At 43.9% G+C, this 9,758-nt stretch overlaps 1 protein-coding gene across 1 annotated transcript in view; it reads left to right on the top strand.

The window, feature by feature from the left end:
• Nucleotides 1-1,148: 1,148 nt before the first annotated feature.
• hipk3b (homeodomain interacting protein kinase 3b) overlaps nucleotides 1,149-9,758 on the top strand; it is a 49,117-nt gene continuing 40,507 nt past the window's right edge. The window contains exon 1 of the mRNA XM_084436545.1: nucleotides 1,149-1,475. The gene's annotated coding sequence lies outside the window, so the exon portion shown is untranslated. The remainder of the gene's footprint in view (nucleotides 1,476-9,758) is intronic.

Genomic DNA, 9,758 nt, shown 5'->3' with positions numbered 1-9,758 from the left:
ACATACTATGGACAGCCTTAGGTGACAATACACAATTCCAATGCATGTCTGTATTCCAATGCATGTAATAATCAATTATATAATTAATATGGTGGAGTAGGGTAAATTATATTAAAATAGAATACTCAGGCTACAATCAGTTAATGTGAGTGTTAATGATTAGGCCTAACTGTACAGTAATAACTAAGCCACAAGGAGAATCAATGGCAAGGATGAGAAGTATAATAAGACAGATGGGCTGTTGCCCACTCAGTGTTATTAGGTTTTAAATATCCTCCAGTGACTCACCATTCTATGATTCAGGGCTTTTCATCTAAAATCCAAGACGTTCCATGTCACTCACACAAGTCCAGAAGCATATTGGTCTACGTACTCCTGTGTAAAAAATAAGTTCCCAACCAAGTAGCCAGTAGGCTATTTTGTCTGACCAGATGACGCAGTCAGGCAGGTGGTTGTGTCACATTCCCAAATATATGACAAAACAGGTTGTGGCAATTAAGCTAGAGGCCATTTGCTCTGCCATGCTGGGTAAAATCACACGCCAGATTATAACTGATTGAATATCAAGATGGAGCATAGTTGGGTATTTTTTGGCATCCAAAATCACATTTTGCTTCATTCAGGGTACATTGTGTGTTGCTGTAAGCAGTAGGCTACTCATTCCGTATGGCTACACCGAAAACACTCATGTTAAGGGCTTTTTGAGGAAACAGAAACGGGCTAGTCTCCCTGGCAACATGCATAGCCTACCTATTTTACCTCTCCCAATGAAGGATGTTGTAGTAGCCTATCTGTATGTGATGAGAGCCATGGTGACGCGAGGTTAGTGGTGTGGTAAGCACTATGTCTATATTTAGCGTGGTAGTATTTGTTATAGGAGAAAAGTATTCAATGACAACGAAACATGCATTGCATTTAATCAAAAAGAGGCAAATGACATACTGCATTTTTCCTGTCCTTTTTTCTCTCTAATAATAACAACTTCCTATAAACATCCCTCCCTGGTATGGTCCACCTGTTCATCAATACTTGACAGCTGTCACCATTGTGAATGCGCGCCCCAGTGTGCTCAGCTCGTCTGGTCTAGCTCGCTCCATACCATCAGCGCACAAACATCTCGCACGCAGTTGAGAGAGGGACATGTTAGAGATTGGCGGAACGGGAGCACTGTCCAGGATAGAGGGGTAACGGACACCCTTTCAGAGATGGGCTTCATGGCCCAAAGAGGCAGGAGAATAACTTGAACACTAGAGCTACACCCCGGGCTAGATTTGGTGTCGTTGAACGTTAAAGTGCATGAGTTATTTGAAGTTTAAAATGTGGGAGATGGTGGCGTTGTCGAGAGCAAGCTCTCCCCTCCTGTCGTCTAGGACAAGATGGCAGCAATGCAAGCAGGCTGTACATGCTATGGGTGTATAAGTCCATAACATGTTCAGAGTAGCCCTGGATTCTACCTATTGTTACTCTATGTGAAGGTAAGATTTCATCAGCATTTTGATATGGTTTGCAATCTTTTGAAACACTTATGGTAACGCTGAAGAGAATATAGCTAGTTATAAAGCTAGCTTACGAAGTTCAGCAGTCCACGTACCTAGCTAACTAGCTACCTTAGCTATCCAGCTTTCTGCCTTTTGCCTTCTGCGTTAGTTGTCTGAATCCTTTGGCGATTAAAGATATCTGTAAATGTGTAACTAGCTAGCTAGCTATATAATAACCTGTATTATGGCTAGCTAGCTACACATTGTGTAGCATTTGACCTGCGTTTAATTGCATTGTCCCTGTTAGTGACTAAAGAAATGCAACGCTGTGCTTCTTTTGACTTGAACATAATCTTCATTAACTAGGGAGTGTCAGATGTTTGTTTTTTTGAACAGGTGTCATGTTAGGCTGTTTTAATGTGGTTATAGATTGTAGACAGTTCAGCAGCTCATCCATGTCAGTCTTCAACAGCTGACCATTGAGTTTAATCAAGGGAGTTATTATAATAATTTCCAAGGTGTAGTGTATTGTAGGCAAAGAGATGTGTCTCTACTGGTAAAGTGACCCCCTCTGCACCCCCACAGTCATACTTCAGCTTCTCGCTTCGCCTCCTGTCGTAGCATGTTAGCATGTCAACTCAACTTTGGAGGCTGTCACAGAGGAAAGCATTGTGGCTGTTGTGCTATTTTAAAGCAGTGGTGAAGAGGGTTCGATATGAAAGAAACCCCCCCCCCACAAGGCTGCAATAGTCCTACAGAAGCAAGTCAGTGATAATGTGGATCGATTATATAGGCTTAGCCTGTTCCCATCCTCCAACCTAATGCCAGTATGCCACTAATACATTGTAGCCTATTCCGCAAACTGTTCTCTTATGTTGTGTTGACATGCATTCCGAACCTTGCCAATTTCATGAGCTGCTAGTGCTTAATTGCCTTACATTCTTCTGTCTACTTGACATTCAGTCCAGCAGTCTGAAGTTGTTACTTGGGTTATTGCCTCATGGTCTGAAGTTAAACCTCTCCCCTGTAGAAAAAGCATAACAGGGGCTCTGTTCTCTGTGCCTGCACTCCTTTTCTGGCAAATCGCAGAATTGCTGGTATGAGCGCTATTGCCTAAAGGTTGAATGAGCCCTTTTTTTTTTTTAACACAGCTCACTGTCTCGTGGTTTCCTGATTGAAGCAGCACAGTCGATTAGTCCAAGTTGTGGCTTTCATGTGATCTTGCTTGGCTCCCTCACCCCCTCTCCTCAAACCCCGCGGCAATGCAAGGCACCCCCCTCCCAAGGTTTAGTCACTACTCTGAGCTTATTCTTTGGATGAACTCGGTGGCTTAACATTCTGTCCATTCTATGTGGATATAAAGGCAGTGTCTATCTTGTGTTGTCTAGTAGGCCTACAAGATCTCCCAGAATCCCACCCACCAATGGATACAAGGTTGTTCTGGGTTGAGCATTTGAATGCGCTTTCCCTGACCCTGCGGATCAATAAAGTCCAGTGTCACCACACATTATTGACATGCCCTGTACTCAATTTGTTTGTTTCCCCCTTCTCTAAGTGGAGCACACTGTATGCAATTTGTTGAGCATTGGCTTTTGTTTACTCATTAGCGTTCATGAGCCAACATTTTAGAAGGGGTTGTTGTATTTGTGGCACGTGACAGGCTGACTCAATTGTTGCTCTATTGTGTCTTGTGAATATGATCATCCATACCCATTAAATAAATGGCCTTCTATTTTGTGACCTTGCGATTCTTTCCGTGCCCTGTTTTAGGAGTCTTCTACTCACAAGACTAGCCCATACGAGACCATGCGATGACAGGCCCTATGCTTCCCACCCCCTCACAGCTACACAGGGTACTGAGTAATTAGGCCAACACTCTATTGTCGAATTAAGAGAAATTCTAATTTTTTATTTGACCTCAAACTTGAATCAATCTGGCCGGGATAGAAAGCGCTTTGGTTATCGTCTACCCACGACTCCATATGTTTTCTTGTTATCATCAAGTGCTTCATCAAAGTTGTTGCTTTGTTGAGCAGTAGCCTAGGTTAAAAGATGTGCTCTATAGGGCAAGCATCTGGAGCCCAGTATGGTGGCGTGCGCTGCGACTGCAGTCAGGCCTGAGGTAGACAGATGGATGGTCTACAGGCCGGATAATCTGTCTGACCGACGGTGGGGGAGGCATGAGCCTGACGAGGTCACTTGTGTAAGTCTCTTTTAGATTTGCCATACTGAAAATGGGCCTGCAATGGGTTGACCCATAGATTATTCAAAGGGGTTTACATGTAGGCCTGCGATTTGAGTTTAAGGTTCAAAATGTACTGTAATATCCGGACTAACTCCTTCATCCAAAGAATGTCTGAAAGTACAGCCCTTGATGTCTGACAGACTGATAATGCCCTTCAATGAGCATGGGGGAAGGGACATGTTTAGTTGTCACCCTAAGAGCAAAGCAAATCGAGGTCACTCAGTGCTGAAGTGCTGTTAATAGACTACTCCTGAAAGGGAAGAGTTTAGCCCCCGACTCCATGACAGCACCACTAACTTATCTTTTTCACAGGAACGTTTAGACTCCTCTGCAATATAGACTATTTTGCCTGTTTGAACCTGATAATGATCCTTAAAGCTTTTTTTTTTTTTTTTTTTTTAAATATAGGTTGTTGGCTATTTTTAGATCCAGACAGAGACACTTTTTGGAGGAATTTGTACTTTGGTCTCTGGAGGGTTCTATGGTTTTTTTTTTCCACCAAAGGAAAGAGCAGGGATGTTTTGGCATTTGAAATTACAGCTACTTTCTGTTTTCTCATTTTGTTGATGGTTTGGGGAAATGTTGCATCTTCTACCACTTGCCCTCATAGGCCATTTTACACACATTCCTGAGCAAGAGGTGTTCTGCCTTGCTTGACCTCCAAAGGCAGCTTTAGTAGGCCTACTTGTACCGTGTTATATTAGGCCTAGGCTATACTGTAGTTTGAATAGAAACTCTTGAGGGTTATTCTTTATTAATCACCTACGCAAGTTTCAAGATCTGTTTATTCACCATGGTTTACACATACTAGGAATTTGACTAGGGTAATGTACTCTGATGAAGACAACATAGGACATGGTGCAAGACAAGACAGTGCAAAGACATGACAGTGCAAATGCAATACAAAAAACAGTGCAAACTATACAAAATAATAGTGCATATACAAAATACAATATATACAATAAAAAGATACTGTATTGTAATACATTGCTGTACTCTAAATAATTTAGGTGGTGAGGTGGTGTGAAAAATCGATTAATGTTAGAATCGCAATTGTATTCTCTACGATTATCAATCGATTCACAAATTTCAAAAAATCAGTTCCTTTCAGTTCCTGCACTAACGTTACAGACATTTTGTTGTCAAAATGTTGTATTGAGGTGCAATAATTTTGCACTTAGGATGTATTTAATGGGTTACTGTAGCAAATTGTGGAAAAATCATTGATTATAATCGATAATCATCAATAATTGAAAATTTATTTTGATATTGAATCCTGACCTTAAGAGTCAAAATCAAATCAAATTGTGAGATCACTACCGATTCCCACCCCTTTACTGAAAATGTAAAAATAGAGTTGAAAATACAACTTGCTGTGCACCACCTGGGTCATCTCCTATAGTAACTCAGCAGACAAATTGAGTTAAAACTCATTCTGAAGCTTCCAAGAGACCGCACAACCACAGAAGAAGACTACTTCGGAAAAATAAATTCACTCGGACAGAACGCGTCTAAATAAGTTATTTAATGGTAGCGCAGAGGCTTCAAAACCCAGCATTTGTTTAAATAGACCGTTTTGCTTAGGTAAGTGAAGTTTCATGTTTATCTGACACTTGTAAATATGATCGCCTCTCCTAAATAGGCCGACACCGATTTATTTTGACGGCGAAGTGAATGGAGCAGCAAAGGACTGTTGTCTGGCATGAGCGAGCATGCGACGACAGGACTGAAAAGGGCTACTCAGGCCTATTTGTTTTTCCACTGGTATAAGCTTTTGGGAGTCTCGCACCCACTATCCCACTACCATTCACATCTTGGGACCATTTTTCTCCACACAAGAGCATGTGGTCACCATGGACTGGGTGTGCTATTTATTTAATTCTGACCTGCCCAGGGTCAAAGGTCAGCCACGTGCAATTTCTTTGCAGCCGAGGGCCGTTGAAAAACCCATGCAGCTTTGAGGGAAGGTAACCTGATGCTACAGGAGGAGCCTCCTGGTTGGACCAGGGGAGTATCGGGCTTCAGGCGGTAAGAATAGCAAGGCCTTGCAGCTGCCACTCTGTTGGTGTTGCTAATTTGAAGGCTCTTTAGTCCTGACCCTTTTGTCCCAGAGACCCTTCCCCAAAGCAGAAGAGGGGAGGAGTGGGTACGAATGGGGGTCTGGGGACAAAGTGGCCACTGTTAAACAAGACAGTGCCTATCATTTTGATGGTTTGACACAAAAAGCCCATTTAGATGGGAAAATGGCAGCTTTTTGATAGTGTTACCCTCTCTGTAAAGCCTGGTTCTTTACGTCCTGTCACCAAATGGTACCATAGGGTCTGATTGTGTAGAGAGCAGTCAAGGGAAAAAGCTAGGCCTTATCTCACTCCTCAAAATAGAGATAGAGGAGTGGTTCACAGGCTGACCGTTGTTATCAAGACACAGGCGTTGCTTTCCGCTGAGCAGATTTGCTGGTAGAGGCTCAGGCTCTTGAAGGGCTCTGTGACAGCCCAACCCCACAGTTCCTGTGGTCTGATGACTTGCTCATGTTTTTTTCTCTGAATGTTTGCCGGTTTCTTGAAGTGGGATTTTCAGAAACTTTCCTTTCTGCGTAACCGGAAGGCAGGGGATTTGAACAGTTAGGTCGAGCATAGCGCTGGGCTTTGCCACCATATGGTCTCAGTCAGGCTGGTGTGTGGAGATGAGACCAGAGGCTGTTTAAAACAAAAGGGTGCTGCCAGGACTGAAAATTAACACCTGCCACCGGCCAAATGCAGGTAAAATTTCCAATTGGTGACTAGATTTCGGAAGGCTATCTGAAAAATATATATACTTGGCCGGTAGATTTTTTTCATCTACAGTCCCCTTGGCAGGTGACTCACTGTGAGCCAAAAAGTTAATTTTCACCCCTGGGTGCAGCTGACAGGCTAACAGACTAGCCAACAAGGTAAGATAAATAGCCAAGCTAAAGAGTAGGGTAATACTGGATAAAAATGAGTGAAATTTACTCATGTATCACTGCTCATATGAATACCACAGCCCTGGTTTGCCCTTAATAATTGAGTGAGTGTTAACTAAGAACAAGTGGAAGACCAGGCTGTCATTCCTTCCCTAAGTATGACCTCAGCTGATCTTGCCTGAACCCCCCCCCCCCCCCCCTGCTGAGCTGACCAGTCTGCAGTCTGAGGGCTGGAGGAGGAGCTTCTCCCAGAGGCTCATCATCCCCTGTTCGCAGTGCTCGGCCTGAGATCGATGTGATAACCTGTGCTTATCCCATACGTAATGCTTAGTGGGAACTAAACGCCACACGTCATTACCACAGCTCTCCTACCCTTCAGGGCTGAGTTTCCCAGAGGCATCGTAGCGCTACGTTCATCGTAAGCTATGACGTTCATCATAGCGCTACGATAGACGTAGCGCTACGATGCCTCTGGGAAACTCAGCCCAATAAGATTTGTTCTGACACTGGTGAATTGTCTGTGTACGGTGGGGGGTTGGTAGAGGGAGGTGGGGCGAATATGGCATGCGAACGATTAGATAAGCTTATCTGTATCAGGTTAGTCGGTTGTTTATGGCTAATGCGGAGCCAACGTCGCCGGCCGGCTTGCTGTACTAAACATGAGGAGAGCAGGGCCACGTTTCGACCAGTATTCATACGCTGGCACAACTGATTACTGGACCATTGCATAAGCGTCCTTAGAGACACAGACAGCCCCTGTATGTTTCCCCTCCCCCCCATAGGAATATAGCAGGAAACTCACACAATAACGAGTTCTCTCATGGTGACACAAGACACTGACTCTGTCTATGTGGACTCAGCAAAGTGCCCTGGCCTTCTCTCCGGTCTGTGCTAGTTCCTGCCAGTCCCCACAACAGACTTCATATCAACTCTTACCAATTGAGCAATTAAATAGTCTAGACTCTACAGGGCTCGAAATGAACTTTTTAACTCAGTGTCCCGCAACTACCAAATTCTTCTTACAACTGTCCCAGACTTGACAATCATTGTCCCAAATTGATTTTTTTCTTTTTCATTCTACATAATTAACTTTGTTTCAGTAATTCACATCAATTCACTGACTCACTCTGGTCAATTTCTGACTGCTGCGACAGTCAGTGAGTCATGAATATAGCAACATAAATGTCTAGCTAGCTACTGTAGCAAAATGCAGAGCTATAGCACTAATGTCACATAGCTGCAGCCACAGAAGATAATGTTAGTTGGCTACAGGTTTGGCTAGGCTAGGTCAACTAGCTAGCTAGTTGCTACGTTAGCTACAATAGCTAGCTTGGTTGTAGAAGAGCATCGTACACAGTCTGGGACTGTTGATATAGGCCGTTGGAAGTTGGAATTCGGGACAGTTACGGGACACTGAGGGAAAAAGTCTGGAACTACAATCGCTATGAAATGTTACTCTGACTGCTCCGTCTAAACGATATTTATGTGGAGTGACGAGACGACGACACTACAGTGGGTGAGATGGCGGGGCTATGTGGGCACTGCAGCGTGGGTGTCAACTGTCTCGTATCAATAGTGTGGAAAATGAGCATTGAATTGATCTTTTTCAAATTTGAAAAACCTAACAAAAGCATTCATTGACTCATAAACATAATAATTTCATTTGTAATGATGCATTTCCCTACTGTCCCTGAATTGTCCCAGACACTATCTTTGTGTCCCAGGTGCTATTTTTTTTGTCCCCGGGACAACAGGACATCCTTAATTTCGAGCACTGACTGAGACTCGAGAGCACTTCCACTTTATAAAGCTCAATACCTGGCCCTAATTTGGGTGGCTCGGTGCGTTACACCATCGCCTCACAGCAAGAAGGTCCTGGGTTCGATTTCCACATGGGCTATCTCCTGGGCTTTCTGTGTGGAGTTTGCATGTTCTCCTTGTGCTCACTTCGGGTTCCCTCAACATAGAACCCAATAGGAAAAACATGGAGAAGAACAGATGCTGCCCAGTCCTGTCCCTGACCAGGACTTGGACTGAGCACTTGGACTTGGTCCCTGGGCTCCACTGATAAGGCTGCTGCTCCTAGTGGAGAACAGCTTGGAAGGGAGAAATGCAGAGGACAAATTCCATTAGCAACCGCTTCAGTATATTATGTGTGGTGTGTGTGTGTGTGTGTGTTGTGTGTCACAAGCAGTAGCCTATGACAAGAATAAAAAGGCTGCCATGTTTAAAAATAATGAACTGTTTACTACTATCATGATATCTCTTTCCTCAGTCTGAATGCCTTTCTCTGGTGTCCTGCCATGTCATGGACATTTAAAACTAGCTTCAACAAATCTCTCTCTTAGATTTCATGGTTGACTGCATGAACATGAGTGGTGTTCACGGTTCAATCTGCAGGTCCCTGGGACCAGATGTCCTCCTCTGTGCCTGTCCTGCTTCTCTAGTTCATGCTTGCTCTCAACAGTCCTGCCTTGTTTGGTATCACTCTGATCAGTTACACCAGAACTTTGTTTATATGTGCTGTTTCACTTTTACATTCATTTGGGAGTAGACTGATCTCTGACATGAAGAATCCAAATGGTATAAAAACAACTCTATTAGGCCTATCTTTGCAGTGTTAAAATCGTCTTTGGCTTCACAACACGAAATGCCACTTCATAACTATTAGAGGCTAACTTGTGTGCGAAGCTAACTGAAAAGGTGTGTGGGAAAACTGCAACAACAAACAGCTCAGAAGCCGTCAGCTTGGCAAGGCAGGCATTGGCAGCCTCCCTTCTCCTCGAACACGTGACCGCAGTCTGTTGAGTAGTGCGCACTTGTGTAGTTCCCTTTTGCCTACTGGTGCTGTGGCGTTCAACCCAGGCAGACGGACACAGCCCGGCTCCGTCTGAGCTGACATGGCTGGGATTCATCACCAGAGTTTGCCTTACTGAGCCAGAGGCTAACTCAGAGAGTGGACGGCGTCTCCTAATATGGAGGAGAATGAGAGTGAAGACAGGTAGGTGGCGATGACTTGCCAGTTAGGGTCGTTCATAATGGGGCGCTTTGCTATCTCAGCCTAGCTTCCTACCATCTTTAAAAAAAAAAAAAA

Source organism: Borostomias antarcticus, assembly GCF_949987555.1.
Source record: "Borostomias antarcticus genome assembly, chromosome: 4".
Classification (NCBI taxonomy): domain Eukaryota; kingdom Metazoa; phylum Chordata; class Actinopteri; order Stomiiformes; family Stomiidae; genus Borostomias; species Borostomias antarcticus.
The sequence above is the reverse complement of the archived record's forward strand: the minus strand, read 5'-3'. Positions and strand labels throughout refer to the sequence as shown.